We start from the raw sequence: 23231 nt of genomic DNA, 5'->3' as shown, positions 1-23231 counted from the left end.
TTCCATTCATGTGTCTTTCATCAAAGCTATCCAAAACTTTTGGTAATTGGATGTCAAGTATTGTTTTTCCTTTAAAAATTAAAAGATGGTTCAATTATCCCCTCTCAAATAATGCCCATTCAGCAAATTGCAAGATAGGTTTTCTTAAGATATTAGCAACACATTTTATATATTGTTGCATATTTCCAACGATCAAGGGACCTGCATGATAGGTTTTCTTGAGATCTTAGCATCATAATTGATATATTGTTGCAACTTTCTAATACTATTGTCCTCTTAAACTTTGAAGATGAACAATTCATCCTTTCCCTAAATGATGCTTGGATTTTTCATTTTGTCTTTTATTTTTGTGACATAATGGGCTTATAATTTTGTTTTCCTCTAAATCTTACCATTTATTTTGTCTAAGTACACTAGTTTCTAGATGATAGCCATCTAGCACATGCTACTACTTTCATTGATTAGGCTAATTTGGTACCTTATTGGCACATGCAAGCATTTGATTTATTTATTATTATTATTTTTTCAATTTTTTATAATAGTTTGGGTGTAGGATTGTCATTATAAGTTGATTTCATCCAAGCATTTACTCAACGGGAATTCTGTCTTAAAGAGTGGTGGCTTCGAAATCTTGTGTTTGATAGGTGAAATCATTCTAACATATTGTTATTTGTTACAACCAAGCTATTCATTAAGAACGTTTACTAGTCATTTAGGAATTGTTATGTCTCTTTATTTCCATCGAAACAATGATTTGCTCTACTTTTGTGATGGCGAAAATGAAATGAGTTATTGTAGTGTTAATCAACACATTTGCACAAGAACTTTTAAGGTGGACAATTTATAAAGTATAAGCTTTTTAACTATGTAATTAATCACAATGAATGCACTATCCTAGATAAGATGTTATACACATTAAAATATGAAAGACTTATTCTTGATTTCACTTACTTCACAGGGTAGTATGAGTCAAGTGCGATTTCAAATAGCAGTCGGCAGACTTCTTGCAACCACTGCAGAAAATGTTGTATCAATTTTTGATGTTGAGGCTAAGCACAATTTGCATTATTTACAGGTATGTCTTGTGTTATATTGCATTCAAATTCAATGTTTTTTTATCCACACTAAAATTCTAAGCAATATTGGATGAAGGTTATGACTTTTTTTATTCTCTTAGTTTTGCTGAAATTGGTTTACTTAAGGTATCTGCAGTTTCCACATGTGATGCCTATATATTCTAATTTTTTAAATATTTTCTGGAAATATCTTCAGTGGTTGTAAACATTTATCAAATTTAGATAAAGAAAGTGTTTGAAATTATTAGTATCTTTAATATATTTATTATTTTAGAGGCATACAAAGCCTGTGCACTTAGTTTGTTGGGATACAAATGGAGAATATTTTGTTGTTGTAAGTGAAGATTATGTTAGGGTATGGTCTCTTCATTCTAGAAAATTAGGTGAATGTGTACATGAACTAAGCTATAGTGGAAATAAATTCCATTCATGTGTATTCCATCCAAGCTATTCAAAAGTTTTGGTAATTAGATGTTATCAAGTTAGTTACATTCAATATTTGACTTCAAAACTTTTACTTATTTAATATGTATTTTTTTCCTTGTAAGAGTTGTTAACTTTTGGTAATTGGATGATATCAGGTTAGTCACATTCGGTATTTGACTTCTAAACTATTACTTATTTAATATGCACTCTTTCCTTGTAAGAGTTGGTAATGATAGATGTTGTGATTGAGATATGTGATATGTTGATCTTTATTGTGTTTGATTGCAGTTATTGGTTCTATGGAATATGGCATAAAACATGAGTATGATCCTTCCTACACACGATACCCAAATAAGAATTGGAGAAAAAGGAGAATAATAACACTTGAGTGATAAATGCAAAAAGAGAGAGAGAAGAGAACCTGTCTAGTGATACCCTTAAAGCCAATATCCCGCATCCAAAGTGATGGTCAAGCCTTTAGAGTTGGTGAATTCACCTGCAATACCTTGGAAACACAATGATAATGTTTTGAAGTGATGAAACAATATTTCATGTGTAAATTGTAGTCCAGCCAATATTTAGTTGGAAACTCATATTGTAATACTTGACATTTCATATAATATAATTTATGTGGTTGAAGTTATTTATAGTTGTATTTGATTTGATTTAGTATTGTAAATAACATACGTAACTTTTCGTTTTCATATTACATGAACATGCACATTGTATGGCATTTTTTTTTGAAATTTTAGTCGCAAAATAATACAAATTAATTTATGTTGATTAATAATGAAGATATAAAATCAATCTAGAACTACTAAATTAGTAATTTATATTGATTAATGATGAATGCAAATGAAATGAATATGTGATGACTAAATTAGTCATTTATAATGATTATTAATGAATGTAAATGAAGCGAATATAAACTACTAAATCAATCATTTATATAATGAATATGAAACTACTAAAAAAAGATAAATGATAAATTTGTGATTACAAATGATGACTAAATTTTGCATATATATGACTAGTAGTAGATAATTTACAGTATCTTATAACACGACCAACATTTTGATCATTAATTGGTTTTCTTGGGTGACCATGTAGTAGTATATTTTGTTGTGTATTTGGTCATTAATTGTGGTAATTAATGACTAAATCAATGACTAAATTTATGACTAAATATACTACTAGATGATAAAATTGAGATGACCAATTAATGACTAATCTAAATATGACTAAATGTTGGTCACGTTATAAGATACTGTAAATTAGCCACTATTGGTCACCAACTAAAAAATGGTCGTTTATATGCAATTTTTAGTCATTTTTTTAGTAATTAATTAGCCATTTTGTACTAATGGATAGTGGCCACTATGCGACTAGATGAGATATATAAACAAAGCAAATAAAGCATCACCATGGAAAATAACACCTTAGGAACTTAGTATTCAACCTTCAACAAAAGCTTAGGCACAATCATACCAAGTTACATGTTAAAAATATCAGGCAATAGATAACTTGTGAAAACAAATGGAAAAAAGAATATCAGTGTAAAAAATATCCCTATTTCTTGTTCTAAAAGAGTCATGCTTCGTAGATTTGGATATTATTTTGCCCAAAGTGAAAGTTCCTCGCTATTATGACCTATGTTTTTAGGATCATGAGATTGATCCAACACCATATTGGATTGTGGAGAGAAAATGATCCAACTTTCGAAGATGAGTACCTCACTTGGTTGAATAAAGGTGCTAACTATGAGTATTGTCAAAACCTTAGGGAAGCAGAACACTAAGGCCTAAGAAAATATATCACCACTTTTTCACTAAAAGAAAAAATTTAAATCCCGTAATGGCCTATGGGAGTACATTTCATTGGATGGATATCACACTTTGAGAGATGATTGTCTAATACAATGAGAAGTGTACATATATTGTCACAATAACCCTCAAATTTCGACCCTATAGTTGTGTCCTATATTATTAATAATATCATACTAATTAATTATAAATTATGACTATCAGTTAATTTTTAGTGACTATATTATGACTCTTATATCTTATCTTATAGTTGGTGATGGATATAGCCTTTAAAATTATGAGCCATCCTTGTCATATATTATATTTAATGATGGATATAGGTTTTAAAAGAATCGACCTTGTTTGTTATTTTATGTACAGTCAATTTAAATGGAAGTGATCATAATTTTATTCATTTTTATCTTGTACAACTGGAAATAAAATGATGTGGGGGTGGTGTTTCTAGTGATTTTAAAACTTTTTTTAATTACCTAAATTTAGCCTATTTAAAGTAAATAGTTGCACTAACCATCTTATCTTCAAGTCAGTAACTTTGCTTGAGGGCAGATTCAAGACATCCACCACCTTTGAAAATTATGAAATATTAGTAGTATCTTGCACTAAATAGACAATGTTGGCATAAAATATTTTTCTGTGTTTTTTACTCTGTGTCACAAATTTATTGATATTTTATGATTCTTGGTTTCGAATTCCTTGCTAAGACTGGATTCATCATGCTTGCTAGGATTTTTAGTTGTGCACACATCATAGTGCTCACTTCTAATTGTATAAAAAATAGAGAGTATGCACAATGACATGCAGTGACATGTGGGTGTCTATTTTACTTAATGAAATGCCTAATTTTTTAACACATTCCAATCCTACCACAATGAAATTAAGAGAGACAAGGACACAAGAAGGACTATCAATAAATGAAATTAGAGACTTTAGAATTCAACTCAAATTGTACCTAAATGTAACGATAAGTATTGGTAGCCGCTTGGTCATCGATGAGCATTGAATCACACTGTGAAAATTTCCTTGCATTATGAGAATTTGGTTGCACCTGCACTAATCCTCTGTAGTAGTTCCTTGACTTGCCTATAGATATAATTTTAGAAACAATCATACTCCTACAATTCTTCCCTATACAGATCATCTTTGTCCCCCCTATTGATAGTTATTTTTCAAGGCAACATAATAGAACTCTCCAATTGCATCATCTCCTTTCAAAACAATGCTTGAGTATTTCGAGGTGATTGTTGAACCATTCTCTACTCAAGTCCACAAAATCCTTGATTTGTCTTCATTGTACAAACCTCTTTTCATAATAAAATTATAGATCCCATGTCTACATTCCTCGTCCCCGACATACCAATTCTTTAAAGTGGAATACTTTATCGTTGCTCCCTCGGTGTAATAGAGATCCACTACTATGGGACGTAAATGATTGGTGTCAGAAAATGGTGTAGTGCATCCTTCAATATATGTCACATATCTTCTCTCACCTCACAGAACGCCTCTCATTTACAACAATAAGAGTCCTCTCAAACTGCCTGGTCTCCATCTCATTCATCCTGAAATAAGTGGATATTTCCATGTGTGACAAAGTGTACTAGGGGATTTAACATAAAAGGTTATCACTGAAAAAAATACAATGCAACATACTAGTTATCAGTAGGAGGAATAAGCCTTCCAAGCTACTTCCTAAAAAGATCAAGGTACTCCAAAATTACCTCTTATAAACGAACAAAAGATAACCTCCACTTTCTATAGAATATACCTATGCATGGTAGCGATGTGAACAGTGTCAAAAGCATCTACAAAATGTTGGTCAATCTCTTCTTCTAGTCAAGGGCATGTCCAACTTTTGAAAAGTATCAAGGAGGTCAGAGTCCACCTCATCCACGTTCCTCTTCTTCTTCTACTCTATCTGTTTAGGTTCAGAATAATAGCGAAGGTCTTGGAAATTTATGGGTGGGTAAAATATATTAGAACATTTGTGTTCTTCCATTTTTAATCATTGTTTGTAAGCATTGAGTATAAATTACAAAAGCCATTCAGGTTCCTTCCTTTTAGCTGAAATTAACCTAAGCTTTGGAGAGTTGTAAGGTTTAATGGATCTAAGTATATTCTACTTAAAATATAGTAACATGGTTTAAGAATGTAGGCATTGAGATTAGAATATAAGGATGAAACAAAATAAAATTTATGTTCATGATTACAAGAAATTTTAATTTCACGTAACAAAGTTTGAGGAAGGCCTAGTATTTTCATCTACTAGAAAATTTGTTTGCATCACTCGAGCCCTTTGAATTGGTCATGGTAGAGTCCATTACACAAATAGTCAACCATTAAAAAAAAGTTGAAAAGAAAAAAAAAATTATGCATTCTAACCCTAGAAAATTTAGGGAGGAACAAATTGATCAGTACAATAAGGACATGCAAAATGCTTACTTGTCCATTGTCTTTTGATGAATTGTTGGCCACAATCTATATGTGCATTATCATAATCATTCAGCCCTTTGTATAATAAAAACATGAAAAATTATTACTTGTACATTCTCTTTTGATGAATTGTTGCAATCAAGATCTGCATTATCATAATCACGAAACCCTCATCTGTAGAGGAAATTTATTATTTGATCATATAAACCCAAGATATGCATTATCATAATCATTAAACCCTCAACTGTAGATTAAATTTATTCTTTGATCATATAAATCCTCGAAATTGTTTACCCATAAAAACAAAAATCATCTTTAGTAAAAAGAAAGAACTCTCTAGAGTAATCATTAAACCCTCAACTGTAGATGAAATTTATGATTTGATCATATAAACCCTTGAAATTGTTTACCCATAAGAAAAAAAATCATCTTTAGTAAAAAGGAAGAACTCTCCAGAGTCCAAGTTCATACCCATGTAAAAATGGCCAAAATCTCCATGCCCAATGACCTTGTCATTACTCCATCTCACCATTGATGCTATCCTAAGGTGTTTCCCATGAAAACTCCATTTGGGGATCGAATCCCATGAAATCCATAGATCACGCTGATGGTATTCCTTCTTGTTGCATCGAATCCCATGAAATCCATAGATCACATTGAGGGTCTTCCTTCTTCTGGCATTTCCATGCAGATATCAACAAGGAAGAGAAAAATGCAGTGCTACAATGTGATGTTGTAATTTGTGAATATTTTATTTGAACCCAGCACTAAACTGGAAATGAAAAAGAAAATAAATATTTATAATGGAAAAAGTAAAAGAAATATTTATAATATAAAATAAAGTATATAAATTGCGATTGGGTTAAATGATTTATTTTTAATAAGAATTTGTTATTTTTGTGTAAGACGCTAAATTAGAAAGAAGAAGAAGAAGTTAAAAATGATATTGGGATGAGTGTAAAAATTTAAAAATATTGCCTCAATTAATAATAAAAGGTTAAATTAATAAAAATAATAAAATTTAATTTGTTATATTTTGATTTTTTTTAATTAATTTGTGAATAGGCTTTGTTACAATACCATGGACCAATACCATGGTTTATCAATACTACAAGTCCAAAAAACATAACTTAAATTATTTTACAATCAAAATATTTTATAACCATGGATATTCACCCTCACTTTACCATGGATATTAACTTGTAAATCGGCTTTGTTACAATACCATGGGCCAATACCATGGCTTATCAATATCACATGCCAAAAAACCATAAATTTTTTCTTTTTTTCTTTGGCGTGGTTCATTGACACCTTCAGTCAACGAGTGGCACTACATCCACGAGAAAAATCTGGGTTGATGCCCCTCGGCCTACTGCAGGACCTGACCCCAAGAGCTTTTGGGAATTGACCCTGTGATCTCCCATTTGGTGAGGCCCCAACTTGACTGATTGAGCTAACCCTTGGGGCTCAAAAAACCATAAATTATTTCATAGTAAATTATTTTTTTTATTTTAATTTAATTTTAGAACATTTTTTTAATTGAATCTAAAAGGGAAAATGTTACAATTTGATATATAACTAAACCCTCTATCCTAACCACTACTAAAAATATTCCCATAGAAATTAAATTAAGGTTTAAATAAAATTAAGCTAATATATATATATATATATATATATATATATATATATATAACCCACATAGCTCCATATTACCTAAGGATCCAAGGGATGAGAGCAAGCAAATTGACTAATTATAGTAGAATAAATATAGTGCATGATTTCTTTAAAGTTTTTCATTATTTTATTTTCCTTGACATGATTGATCCAAAATATAGGTTTAATATTTTACAACCAATTAGGTTTTTTTAATTTAGATAATTTCTTAAACATAATACAATGTGATCAAATTTAAGTGAGAGTTGGGTAGGGGGTGGAGAGAGCGAGGGAGATAGTAAAAAAGTTGGAGGGCACAGAGAGAGAGAAAGAGAGAGTGATGGGGGGGAGAGAGCAAGGTGGGAGAGAGGGAGCAAGAGGAAGGAATAGAGAGGAGAGAGAGAGAGATGGAGTGAGAGTGGGAGATAGAGGGAGGAAATAACAAAGACATAGAGAGGTAGAGGTGGAGAGAGAGAGGAGTGAGAAGGGAGAGAGTGAGGGAGAGAGGAGAGGAGGGAATATACATAAGAGGAGAGGATAGAGATAGGGCGAGAAGGGGAAGGGAGAGAGATGGATACATAGAGATGGAGAAGGACAGAGAGGGGGGGAGATAGTGATAGAGTTGGTTAGAAGAGAGAGAGAGAGAGAGAGTAATTTTGGGGGGAGAGATAGAGGGAGGTTGGAGATAAGGGATAGAGAGGAAGGAATATAGAGATGAGGAGAGAGAGATGGAATTGAAGGGCGCAGGAGAGGGAGGGCAAACGAAAAACATAGAGGGAAAAAGGTGGAGAGAGAGAGGGGGTGACAAGGGAGTCATGGAGGGAGAGTGAGGGAGAGAGGAGAGCGGGAGGGGATAGAGAGAAGGATATAGATAGAGAGGGAGATAAGGGGAAGAGAGAGTTAGATAGAGAAGGGTAAGAGAGGGAGAGAGAATGTGTCTATGTTTAGGGAGTGAGATAGAGAGAGGGAATAACAAAGAGACACGAATACAAATATAGATATTATATATTATTATAACACCAACCTAGATCCATTTTAACCCTATAACTATGAAGTGCCGAGAGGGATCCAATCTCTTGAGGTGCAAACCTGTCCTCAAGTTTTTCACTAGAAATAAAGTTTTCACCTCGAGAGATTGGATCCCTCTCAGTGCTTGATAAATCTAAGGTTAAGATAGATCTAGGTTGGTTAATATGGAATTAAATCATTTTTTATTTGATAGTATAGTCTTAAAAATTAAAATTTCTCTTCAAATTAATTTCAAATTGGAACTCGATCCAATTAGATTCAATGAATAGATTTTTTAAAAATACATAAAATATTTTTTTATTAAAAATATATTCTTAAAATTACAAATTATTAGAGATAAATAATGCAAAGTTAGCTCACCTATACACCATGTGAGGGTGAATAAGTTTTTAAGGAAGGATAACCTTTCAACCAATCTTTAATAACCTTTCAAGCCCCTATCACTTGTAATTCTAGATTGCTTGACACAATTAAGATGACTAACATAAAAAATAGATTCATATTATTGTAGTACTTGTTAGGTAGTTGTATTTTTGTTCTTAGACTAAATTAGTCATTCATGTTAGTCATTTTTAGTTGTATTACTTATTAGTTAGCCACATATTTTAACCCACGACTAAATTAGTGATTTACGTTAGTCGTTTTTAGTTCGGTCAGTTAAGATTTCTCATTTTTGGTAGTATTTCACTTGGAAAAGCTACGGTGACCAACTTTTTTAGTCACCTAGTCACTAATTTCTCATTTTCTACTAGTGATTCTTGGTTGAGCTTTAGATTTCTGGAAGTTTTTGGAACCAGGCGAGGTGGTCTCTGGAAAATTCAAAAGGGTTTGGGGTGGAGATGTTTTCTCTAGGAAGCACGCTATAGGTGGGTGGCAATAAGAAAATTCCTCAAGGTATGGTGAATAAATTCGGAGGCATCTAAGCTTAGTTTGGTTTTGTGATCTCGGGACCAGTTTAGGTGAGATCATGGTAGTTTGATGGTGGAGGTGGTTTAACCTCTAGATTCACTTAGTTGTTTATGTCTTGGTTTATCCCATGAGATCCCACATTCATGCTTAGAATATGGCACGAGGGTGATTGGTTGAAAGAAAGATTAGGTTAAGCTCAATCTATGGTTGAGTGGTACGTGGAAGTTGTTGAATTATTTTGATTTTGCATATGTTAATGAGAGCTATTTTATATTGTAATATATGAAAATTTGTACTTGTTAGTGTGTGGGTTTAATGGATGTTCTTTCATGGTCAATATTTTGGTTATACTGGCTATAAGGATGAATTAAGATGTGCTCTAGCTATAGATCTTGTTATGATTTGGTAAGTTGATTAACGGTGGTCGATGAATGCATAGACTAAGAAGGGTTTTTGCAACTACTTAAGAGGGAATTACACCTTCTCAGTGATTATCAACTAATGTATAGAGATTTACAATCAGATATGCATTCATGACCTAGAGCTCACATATTTACCATATGTTTGATGAAATGTTTAGTGTGTTCTAGGTAGTGTAGGTTAAGTTTCTAATTCAAGTTTAAATGATTAGCATTGTCATCATGTTAAATGTGATTTTTGAAAGTTACATAAAGTTATAGGTAGTCGTTTATAGACTAGCCTAGAAAAGTGGCTATAATCGCAAGACTGTAGGCACTGAAGTGAACAATTTATGTGAAAACCGCTGGCAGCTAGGATTATCGATGTAGTTGGAGCCTCATAACTGCATCTCGGAAGTGTCAAGGGTACAGTTATAGGTTTAGGTTAGAGAAAAATTGTTCCAAATTATGGATTGGTCACCTGGGGTGGTGGTTCAATTTCTAAGTGATCTATGTTTCCTGAAGAAGGTCATTAAGTCTCAGTTGTAGGCCCCATTTTCATAATTGGAACTAGGAGGTTAGTTCATGTCATCATAGCAGCTAGTTCACATTTACCTGAGAGGGCTTGCAAAAGGGAGTAAATGTGGGGTGGCGTGTTACAACCATACCTTGAGGAATTTTCCTGTCTCCACCCACTTGTCGAGGGCTTCCTAGAGAAAACCATCTCCACTCCCAACCCTTGGGAATTTCCGCAAGACCACATAACCCTGTTCCAAAACCTTTTGGTAATCCAAATCTCAGCCAAGAATGAATCCCATCACACCATGACTATCCAAGAAATGCAAGGTGTCGGCCAGATAAATCATTCTTGCGGACAAGACCGGTCTCCCTAGTATCAACTGATATCTAGTGACAAGCAGAACAAGCAAATCTACCTTTTTCTAAATATTGTGATTTATAAATAAAAACCAAGAGCTGTATTTAAACCCTACCTTAAGTCCAACGCTAGTTTGTGGCAGCCACGCTTTGACTGTCCAAATGAGTTTCCTTTTGATAACCTGAAAACACAAACAAGCACACATCAAATAACACCCGCATAGCTAATATAATAAATCATATTCATCATGGTGATCAAGGAATCCATGAAATAAACCATAAAAGACAGCTTGTTGAGAAAAATAAACTTGATTGTATTAACTTTGAACAAAGAAGAACTTTACAACCTTGGTGCCTTGATGTCGTACAAGCTCCTCCCAGGGTCCAAGCAAGAATCTCCTCTACTTTGACAAGCCTCACACTCTTCCCAATAAGATCAAAAGGTATGTAATCTCTCCTCTCAAGTTTAATTAGGAAGTCTAAATTTCGACAACATTTACCCTAAAAAATATTCAGCTTTCAACCTCCCTAGTAACCAGCCCAATGTCTCATTTTATAGTGCAGAGGAAGGAAGTTACAGGTCCACCTATGAAGGGATAGAGTCCTCCTTCAAAGGGATAAGCTCCTCACATCAAGGGGTTAGCTCTTTTAGTTATGGGATGCATGAACCTCAAAGGAGCAAACAAGGCTTGACATGAAGAGCTGAGGTTTAAGACTTGCATAGGAGGGAAGTACGAGTGGTGATAGACTAACACTCACTACAGAATGTCATGGTGACAATATTTTATGTAACAAATTGCCCTAAAGTGCGAAGTCTGTAATAGATGAGGATAGTATTGGTCATCTAAGAAGAGTGAAGTACTTTATCATTTTGAGGATCATCCTGTGGAGAGCCTAATTGGAACCTGTAAAAAAATTCAATACAGAATATATATATGTGATCAGATCATCGCTGAGCTAGGCATTCCCATACTTAGATCAAAACTGACTAGAAAACCAACTAAACTGCTCTAATATAGGAATGATCTTGTAATACATCACAAGTATAGACATATGTAGACATAGTATGGGCGCAACGAGCTAGTTATGAATAGTCCACTGTATAATGAATAACAAAATTCCTCGTAGCCTGGATGGTGGAAACTAGATCCAGGGTCTTGATTTCTACTTCCTGAAATAGTACGATTCTATCCATGTGAATGAATGTGTTAAAGTCAAACATGGTAGAAACCACTTGATTACCAGTCAATGATGTAAATTGTTAACAAGTGTGAGAGAAACCACCAGTAATTTCAATGGCTTTCAAAGTACTTAGTACAATCCATGAAATGTGAATAGATGAGTTGATGTCGAACATGTCATGGAATCCTTTGATCGAAGGTCAATGATGCAACCTGTCGTCGAAGGCGAGAAACCTGCCATTGAGGCATGCAGATTCCAAGTTACTGACAATTTCTAGATCATCTTTCTAGATAATGAGTTGAAGTCGATAGAAAGCGATCCGTCGTATGCAAGCCTACAACACAAAATTATAGATCAAGTTTGAAGAAATATAGTTGCTAGGACTGACTCAGGGATGGTCAAGATGGATGACAGATATTTTGAAAATTAATTGTTTATTTGCACTGACCTCTTGAACACATAATGACACTGCAGATGGTTTGGTGACAATTGACCCAAAGCTAATACCCAGAAACCAGCTGAAGAGTTTTAATATGGTTTGATTAATTGTTAGGCAAAGGATTTCCCAGCCCAGGTGAAAAAAAAGTGTCGTGTTCAAGAGTGGTTGAATGCTTTTCTGAGACACAAAGTATAACAAACAGGTTCATTTTTCTCTCTTTTCGCCCACCATTTCTGGCAAGTACCTCTTTATTGTTTACAAGCTTGAGAAGGATAACATTTGCTTGATTATAAGCTCATCCTTCAGATGAGTCCAACTTAGTTTAAAATTTGAACCCTAAGAAGGAGTGGTCTGTTTCTGTTTGTAATTGAACAGGTCCTTTACTGTTAAATTTTAACGAGTCCAGTATAGGAGAAACTCGGTGCTTTTCAATTTTAGGGAATCAGAAGAAAAACTTAAGAAAACTCCATGGTTTTCCTTTTTTGTAAATTTGTGTCTCCGAAGCCAAAAAAAGTATAAAATAATACTTGAGAGAACCGCTTGACCATTACAATCAAGGATTACTTCTCATAATTAGTGTCTTTGATCCGAAAAATTAAAAAAGCGATCAAGGACACGTCGTTTTATAACCAATATCAAACTTGAAATGACAAAAGCCCAACAATCTTTTCATGTTTATACAGTCAGAAAAGAGTCGTAAGTGGACCATCTTTTTAATTTCGTTTTAACGAGCTTAAAAAGAAAAACTTGGCAATATTTTCATATTTTACGAGTCAGAAGAGAGCTTAAAGAGGACTCTAATGTTTTTTGTTGAAAACAATCAATTTCTCCTGAAAATTCCAATATTTTTCACAAAGACTCAAACATTATTCATACCTATTTAAAATAAATAAAAATGCATCAAAAAGTTACCTCTTTAAAGTGAAAAATAAACAAATTAAAAATTCATTTATTCAAAAAAGCTTATAAAAAGGGCTTTTGTAAATTCATTTTTACCATTTGACTTCAGAGTGAGAAAAGAGAGCTTTTGGGTAAGAAACTTCTTGTGAAGATTGCGGAAAATCTATCCGTTGGAATCAAAAACCGTCACCTCCAGTTAATCCACATCACTTTAATCTTGCATTTCAACTGTTTGAATTTTGTTTTTAGGCTTCTATTTTGATGTTTAGGAAAAATTTAGTTTAAAAGACAGCTCGCGGGGGTCCGCAGGCATAGCATGCGAAACCTGTGGACCCTGACTTTTTCTTACAAAGGAAAGAGCTAGGGGCCCGCACCTACTGTTTGGGCAGAGTGCGGACCTACGCAATGTCCCTAACTGGAGAGTACGAACCCCGTGACATAGGTTTTACAACTTCAATTTTTTCAATTTCCACCCAAAAACTTTGAACTAAAATGTTCTAATCCACTTTTTCTTTCAATGTAGGATATACACAATGCTCACTTGGCAGGAATGGGAGCACGAAGATGTGGACCTTGCCTCAATTAATCATCAACCTTCAATAGATGCATTGAAGGCATGCAGACTATTTAAATTCTGGGCCATACCTGGCATGAGGGCCCAAGTAGACTTTTTGCAGTCGCTAGTGGACAAATGGAATATACAGGACTAGTGTTTCATTATAGGTGGTCACTAGCTCAAAATCAGGCCAAAGGACATTTAATTCTTGACTGGTTTGCACAGAGAGGTGAATGATTATCTCTATTTGGGGCTAGGCCAGGTGGCCAGTCTGTTGATAGTCTCCGACTAGAGTTTTGTAATGACCAAATAAAGGACAGAGGGATTGATATCAAAACTATCACCCTTCATGAACTTAAAGTGATTGAATTTACTATCACCAGACTCTACGAAAGTGCAGCATTGCATGTAGCTACTAGATCCCAAATAAGAATGGTAGTAGACTGTTATTGAGGCACCATCTTCAATTTGTGCGAAGCTATGTTAGCTAATGTAAAAGGCCAACTGACTAGAGCAAAGAACAGACAACTAAAAAACTTTTGATATGGTTTCTTAGTTGTGAGCTTTGGTCTAGAGAGGGTCCCAATGTTGGTCCCACAACATCTTTCCGTTGGAGCTGGACTTCCCCAAGAGCCCAAGCTGATGCGTTAGGTTGCAGTTATGGCCCGTCATCCTAAGGAGGGTTCAGACGTTGTTCAATTTCCTCTTGAGTATTTTTGTTGGTTAGAGAACCAACTTTTTGCTATTCAGGATGTTCCTTATGCTAGGATGGATTATCATGGTGACCCATACATGACTCTTCCACCAGGAGAGTAGTGGGATGAATCAGTTAAAATCATTCTCAACATATTCTAAGTTTTAATTTTATTTTTTTTTGTTTTTAAATCGTCCAAAACTAATAGTAAAAATTTCAAATGCAGATGTAGGTCCACAGCGACCAGCCACTCTCCGGCCCTATGAGAGGAGACACCCGGCTGCAACAGTACCAACCCATGGGACGAATCTATAGAGACCTTGGCTAAATTGGAAAACCATCTAGAGCGTTTAACAACAAACATTCCGAAGACTAGCATAGATGACATCCCTCTTACATTACAACACTATGTGATTGGGGTCCTAGGACCTTTTAGGAGGTTCCTTTGTAGGGTGGCCCGAGCAGTGGTTTCTTATCATGATCATCACCAGTGATAGGATGATCGCCTTTTGTAGACTCATATGACATTTTTGCTTTTTGTACTATCAATTTTGCCAATCATAAGGTGTTTTTCAACCTATGATCGAAGATGATGTATATTTGACACACTTCTATGCTATGCTATATCACTATTACTGGCTATCTTGTAAAACATGTTATGGAATGTTTTTAAATTTACTGTTTGATTACTGCAAATGTCTACTTAACATTCGAGAAGAAATTTCATCTTCTAATGTATTTAAATATCTTGGACTATGCTGATATTCAATATAGTCAAATTCACGTTCCAAGAGACAAACTCTCAAAATAATGTTAACACCACTGGATTTCTAATGGTATAAACTCTATTAAGCTGCAATATAATGAGTTCAAAATCTAACCTCACAATCAAACTTTGAATCCAAAATGAGATGGATTCATATAATAACTCAATCACTGCACTATACTCTGCAATGTTGTTCATTGTTTGACCGAGGCTTACCCCACGCCTAGATATCAACTCATCAGAGGGTGAATAGATAACCCAAGATGTAGAAGAAATGTTTCGTGTATTACGACAAGCACCATCAGTGAAACCAATGTATGTTTGAAAAGACGTCGACATCTACAATATCAAGAGTAAAATCAAGATAAGCAGGAACAATGACAAAAACACTCTCTAAACTAATCACACTTTTCTGATCTAAAACACACTAGCTAGAAAGAAACTAATCTAACTAAAATCTCCACACCCAGATTTAAGCATAATATCTCTTTAGATAAAGACCATTTCTAGGCTTACCTAAAGAGACACCATCAAAATCTACCAATTCATAGGCCCCTTTTGCCAGCTTTCTCTTAACGACATAAGGACCATGCCACATAGGTATGAATTTTCCAGCCCCTACCTTATCATTTGCTTGATCGTATAGTAAGACTAGGTCTCCTTTCGAAAAATTACGAGGTGTAACATTTCGATCATACTGATCTTTAATTCATTTGGCATGAGTTTCGATTGCTAGTGCAGCATCATGTCAATTCTCATCTAGCTGAGCCAAGTACAACAAACTTTTCTCCTCTTCAGAAGTGGCTGGAAGTAATTCTATGGCTATTTGCAATGATGGGATTTTTCATTCAATGGATAACACAGCTTCCAAACTGTAAACTAGTTGGAAAGGAGTGAAAACAATTGATGTTTTTACTAAGGTGCGATACGCCCAAAGCGCTGAAAATAACATGTTATGCCAATTCGACCTATGAATACCAATGATTCGTCATATCATAATGACTAGAACTTTTTTTATGGCTTCAACTGGACCATTAGCTTGTGGGTAATATGGAGTAGAAATATCGTGACGCAGGCCAAGTTGATCTGTTAGTTCAGTCATCATAATGTTTCGAAAATGATGCCCATGATCAGTGATAATCACTTGTGGAACACCAGATCTAGTAATTATATGATTGAAAATGAAAATTGCAGTAGTTTTTCCGTCTGCCGAAAATGTAGGCATCGCCTCAGCCCACTTGGTAAAATAATCTACTGCAAGGATGATATACGCCTGCCCCCTGGCCGAGTGAGGGTTACATGTAATAAAGTCTATACCCCACTTTACAAAAGGAGCGATGGAAATTATAGGGTGGAGAGGAGCAGGTGGAGCACACATATAATTTTTTTTACAATTGTGGCATTTTCGGACCACGTAAATACAATCTTTAAATAAAGACGGCCAGAAATAGCCAGCGCGCAATATCTTTTAGGCTGTGCCATACCCATACATATGGCCGCCACATGCTCCAGAGTGACAGTCATTTAGAACCTTTTCAGCTTCCTCATGAGTTAAACAACATCGGAAAACAGAGTCTGCCCCATGATGATAGAGTGTATCTCCAATAATCTTGTATTGTTGGGATTGGAAACATATTTTCCGGCGCTGAGATCATGAAATTTTAGGTCGAAAAGATTGGGTTTGGAGATAAACAATGATATCTCCATACCATGGATCAAGAGTGTTGATAAGAAACAAGGATTCGTCTGCAATGGGCTCTTCCTCCATAGTTTCAGTATCAGCACACGGGAAGTCACACATCAGTTCCGCAAAAACTAAAGATTTCTTTGACTTGGATTTTTCAAATTCCAAGTCATATTCCTTCAGGATAACAATCCATTTGGAATAATTGCCCCCTAGCAATTGTTTTGTAAAAATATAGATCATAGGGTTACAGTCAGAAATTACGGTAGTTTTGTGTAGTAAGATGTAATGACAAAATCTTTGGACAACTTGAACAGCTGTCAAGGCCGATTTCTCCACATGTGAATATTTTAACTCAGTCGGATTCAAAGTTTGACTAAGATAGTAAATTACATGTTCACTACATAATTCATCTTCCTGAACTAACACCATCCAAATGGTGGAATGAGAAGTAGCGAGATACAAGAAGTAATCATGGTTGTAGTTGGGAGGATGCAATAACAGTGCATGGGTCAACACGTGTTTAAGTGCATCAAAAGATTTGTCAGCTATCTCATCCCAAAAGAATGGAGTATTCTGTTTCAACAACCTGATAAAACCCTTTGTTATCTCGGCGTAGTTAGGAACGAATCAACGTAAAAAGTTTTCTTTCCCTTGCAAACTTTGGAGTTGGCGAACAGTCGAAGGAGGAGGCAATTTGACAATAGCTTCAACCTTCGAGGGATCGACACGAATGCTGGCTTTCGAAACAACAAATCCCTGTAAAGGACCCGTTTCTATACAGAAAACAAATTTATGTGGATTAAACCTAATTCGATAATGCCTACATCTCATAAAGATTGCTCATAAATGAGTGAGATGATCAGCTCTGTGTAATGAATGGGCAGGTAAATCATCGAGATAAGGTTGCACACTGTGCTTGATGTCATGAAACATGTAAGACATAGCTCTTTGAAAAGTTGCTCTGGCGTTCTTCAGTCCAAAAGGTAATTTGCAATAAGAAAATGTCCCCCATGGACAAATGAAAGCCATTTTTGGTTGATCAACAGGGAGAATGTTGATTTGATTGTAATCGGAAAAACCATCCATAAAGGAGAAAATTTTACTGCCGGCACAATCATCAATGATTTGATCGATGTAGGGAGTTGGGTAATTATATTTGGGACAAGCTCGATTAATATCCCTATAATCGATACATATTCTTATCGTTCCTTACTTTTTGTTAACAAGAACAATATTCGATACCCAATCCGTTAAGGGAATTGGATAAATGAAACCTGCTTTAAGTAATTTATCAACCACTGCCTTAATAGCAATAGCTTTTCACAGGTGGATCTGACGCAGACATTGCCGGACGGGTTTAGCTTCCGGGTAAGTTTTGATTTCATGAACAACAATTGTTCGATCAATTTCTGGCTTTTCTTCATATGACCAGGCAAACATGTCACACAATTCTTGAAATAGGGCCTTATAAGTTTGGAGTTCATTTTCCATACAGGAGGCACCTATATGAATGTTTTCAACAATTCCAGGTTTAACTGAAATGTCAATAGGAATCGTTCGAGAAATGTTTCCCAAATTTAATTGAGAATCAAGATTTTGCAATGGATTCTGTGGTTCTTTGACATAATCAGTAGTAAAAATAGATGAAAAATCATTCTCAAAGAAATCAAGCTCAGGTAAGAATGAAGATCAATGATGAAGATCTTCCCATGGAAAATAATCAATAGACAAAATTTTACGAATCTGCTCATCAGTATGAACAAGCTCGGAAAACGTTGTTGAATCTAAGTTTGATGTTGAAAGTTATTCTCCATGGACCACATTCATTAGGTCAATTTTGGTTGAACAAGGGTCAGAAAATGACTGTACAACCTAATACACAATTTCATAGGGACTCAAAGGCATCGCATCACCAAATGAATCCACCTCAGATTTGGAAGGTACGATCCAAGGATCATCATAAACGATAGTGCCTGATGAAATCATATGAATGGTTGCAGTAGAAGGCGATATGTTAGGAGGAGGAAAGGAAAAAGTTCCTAGTAAACCAAAATCTTTAACTAATCCTACTCCAACTTCTTTGTAGGGGATAATTTTTTTACCGACATGCTATATACTTTCAGAAGAGGCTGGGTCAGATGAAAATTATGTTAGCTGGTCTATAGTTATGATCTTTCCATTATGAGGAAACTTTATAAGCTGAAAGACCGATGAAACAACATCAGTCATAGTGTAATACCAACTACAACCCAAGAGAAGGTTGTAATCTAGAGGGGCATCAACCACTTCCACATCTAGATTAATAGTTTTTCCTTCAACCCCTATAGGTAAATCTTGTAGAATGCCAAAAGGATGGAACCCACGACCATCAAAAACCTTTAGAATCATCGGGGATTGTTTGAGTGTAGGAGAACCAAGCAATCTCCAACGTTGAATCGACATAATACACGTAGAGGCTCCCTCATCAATTACAGTCCTAAAACAAGGTCTGTTTTTTACTAACACTGGAATTTGGAAAGCCATTTGATGAGGTAAGCGAGGTGCACTATTTTCTAAATTAAAGATTATATGGTTTGAGTCCTAAATATCAACAACTCCTATATCCGACAATAGCAATTTACGCTGTGGTGGGCATGATTGCAGCACCTCCAAAGCTGACATTGCTGAAGGGGAAATAGCTAGGTCTTCAACAATGTTATAGTTCAGAGCAGCTCTCGCATGCGGATTGAAAGCTGACTTCCAAAGTATACCTTTAGCAGGTGGTTTGATTACTAAGTTTGGGTTAGGTTTCTCGATCTGTACCGGATCAGAACTAGGAGTTGAGGTTGATGGGTTTGAATTAGAAGATTCTGCTTCCTTACCACCAACTGGACTTTTACTTCCGTAATCTTGTGATCACGTGGCAATCCTAACATGGGAAATCATCATTATGGGTCCTTTTGAGGAATTTGAGGAAGAACCAATCATCTTACTATCTTGACTAGGAAAAGGATCCTTCAAGACAATAGGCGTTCGAGAACCTTTGATGATTTCTGCAACCTCGATGCGATGAGGGCAGTCTCTTGTAAAATGCTCTTTGTCACAAATGAGACAACGATAGCGAGGTTTATGTTTCTTGTCAGTAGATTTAGTTTTATCTGATTTCTCTTTCGAATTTTGTTTATTTTTCTTCTTCCCCTTCTTTTTACTGCCAGATTTTGATTTGGCCGTAGATGATTCTACGACATGAATATCGACAGAAATTTCAGCGGAAGAGTCTCCTGTTGGGGAATTTGGTAAAGTTATGATAGGAGAAGAATTCTTTGAAGATTTCTTGTTATTTTTGGTGTTAACTGAATCAATCATACCATCAGCGGCATGAGACCCTGAAGGAGCTACAATTATTTGATTTTGTTTCAGAAGGTCCGGGATTTTTTCGTGTAAAGTACCTGACCGCATATAAACGAGGTCAAGGTACTGAGCTTGAGCAATTACTTACTCTTCAGTAACAACTCCTGCCTTAGCTACATCTTTAGTGATTTTAGGTAATAATGATTTAACAAACCATTCTGCTAAGATTTTATCTGGAATAAAAACTTTCACTAAACGTCGTCGACGTCTCCATTCATGAATGTGATCTGAAATATAATTGGACGTTGACTGTTTTAATGAGGTTAATAATTCCGTGCCATTGTCATATCTAACAGGCAACTGAAAATGAGTTAAGAATGAAGTAGCTAGCTGACTAAAGTTATAAAAATAGGCTCACGGTAACTCAATGTACCACTTGGCCGCAAGACCAATCAGAGTGCATTGAAAAAGATGTAAATGAATCGAATCATCTACAATGGAGTTAGATGCACAGCAAAGGTGATAATTCATCGCATGGTTTGACGGATCTAATCCTGATTTACCTTCAAACTTTGGGATATCACTAGGAAACTTATTCGACATTAGCAACCAAAACAGAAGATAATTAATCAGATCGTTTGTAAGGTGCAACAAATCAGGCAAGTCCAAAGTTGCAATGAACGGTAACTGATGGTTAGGGTCTCGAAAACCCTGGGTCATAAGACTAGCCCCAGGAGGAGGATATCCAGGATAAATTGGAATTGGAATTGGAATTGCATTTGGGATATTATATCCTCCCGGAAAACCAGGATTAACCAGAGCATACTGGGATTGTTGAGTTTGCTGATAAGTATATCCAAGGTACGGTTGATACTGGTAGATTGGGCTTTGAACAACAGGACTGAATTAGTACTGTCCCTATTACGATTGATAAGTAAATTGTGGTTGACTTGTGACAACCGTACTTGGACAAGGTTGTCCAATAGGCATCTGAACCGAAGTATGAATTGTAGGTCCAGACTGAGGTAAAGATGCTTGAGGAGTTGATGCAGGAAGAATAGAAACCGGAGCTACCAATACTCCAGAAGTAGGTGGGGTATATTGAACAAGAGTTGCAGTAGTTGCAACAGTCGTTTGAGGCGGAGTTCGAGGCGAACTAGGCCTAGACTGATGAGCTACACCAGGTGCAGAAGTTTGAATAGTAGGCTGGACGGGTTGCTGGGTTGAACCAGAAACTAAAGGTTATCTAGATTGAGATGACAACTACACATTTGGTTACAAAATCTGTTGAGATTGAGATGGATCCCACACCATGTTCATTTTGGGGTATTGACCCATAGAAGGTTGAACATATTGAGGACCATAACCGGGTTGAGCATAGGGCTGATAATTTAAAGGTACGTTTCCAGCTCCTTGTATAAATGATTGACCAGAAGGTGGTTGGAAACCTTGGGTTGGGTATTGACCTTAAGGTTGATAAACTTGAGGCACGTACTGAAACTGAGGTTGACCTTGAGGTATATATTGATGCTGGGGTTGACCTTGAGGTATGTATTGAGTTTGGGTTTGACCTTAAGGAATGTACTGTCCTGAAGGTATGTACTGTCCTTGAGGTTGCCCCCCAGGTGGTAACTGACTACCTTAAGGTTGCCCCCTAGGCGATAATTCAATACCTTGAGGTTGCCCCCAAGGCGGTAATTGATTACCTTGAGGTTGTGGATTTGGAATGGTACCTGACATCATAAAAATGTCTTCTACACTCAACGATTTATTTTCGTTATTACCAGTTGATAGCCCATGTTCAATGGGTTGAGGAGATGCTCCTGAAAAAGTACCAGTGAGTGACTGATACCCAGAAGGAATAGAAGAACTGCCATACAAAAATGTTTCCGGCGATTGGGAAAACATGGATGACTATCTCGACATTCAAAGGAGGATAATAACCTCTAGGTGTTGGATGAAAAGGAATACAAGGTGGTGAAAAACTTAGACCCGGATTTTCTAAAAAGTTGGTCAATGAAAGATACCAAGCGTCCCTCCTAGGTGGACTGTAGAAAATTGATTCATGCTCCCTAAGTTCTAAAGTTGGTTGATTTTCAAGGATAGTTATACCTTCTTCTGGACTAACGAGTTCTTCAATAGCAATGAGTCCAGAAGGAAGATTTTGGGTAATGATCCTTCCTACCCTGGGTGAACCAGGACCACTGGAAGTTGGAGAAGAAAATCCTGAGGATGGAGTAGCAGCAGGTTCAGTTTCAAGCTCAGAAATTTCAGGTTCTTCAGCTAATTTACTAGTAGAAGAAACACTACCAGTAACTTCGGAAAATGAAATTGGTTCGGAAACATACTCTGTTGCTTGAACTTGATAATCAGGATGAATAACTAAAGAAGATTCTCTTTCTTCTGGTGACCCAACTCTACTATCACTAGGACTTACAAGAGCTCACAGCCCTTCAAGCTGGCTTGGTGAATACTGGAGAGGTTGCCCCTGAAGTCTACGGGATTGTCTCGGTAATTCAGCCACGATTAAATATTTTAATTACTTCACACGCAAACAAAGAAAAATCTCAATAAAACCACCTAAAGTCTCTAAAGAACCAAACAATTTGAATCACACGCCTAAAAATTTAGGAGTTAAAACCACACACAAATAGTAACTTTCTGTACTGAAAACACTAGTTGGTGATGAAATCCAACGTCGCAGAATTCAATACAGAAAGGGCGGTTGGAACAGTTATCCCGACAACCTGCTTAATGAAATAGACTGCCACAAGTTTCTTCACTAAGTCGTCTCGAGTGAAGAGAACCCCCCAGAGAGTCCAAGTGAGTCTAGTCAACGTCTGCTCCAGGTGTAGTGGGATCTTCCCTCCACCGTCACCTTAGGAAAGAATCCTATAGATTATGGTCACTATGGTTACCAACAGAAACAAATATACCTGGGGGAACAGTCTGTGATCTGATACACATGCAAGGGCAGAGTAACAAAGCTCAATCCCCTTGAAGGCTCCTTGAAATAATCCAAGGTTTACCAAAAAGTGACCCCAGGCTCCTCAACAATGG

Source organism: Pinus tabuliformis, chromosome 7, assembly GCF_031772625.1.
Source record: "Pinus tabuliformis cultivar Carrire ecotype Pingquan chromosome 7, CPIR1, whole genome shotgun sequence".
In the NCBI taxonomy this organism is placed as follows: domain Eukaryota; kingdom Viridiplantae; phylum Streptophyta; class Pinopsida; order Pinales; family Pinaceae; genus Pinus; species Pinus tabuliformis.
Note: the sequence above shows the minus strand (reverse complement) of the source record.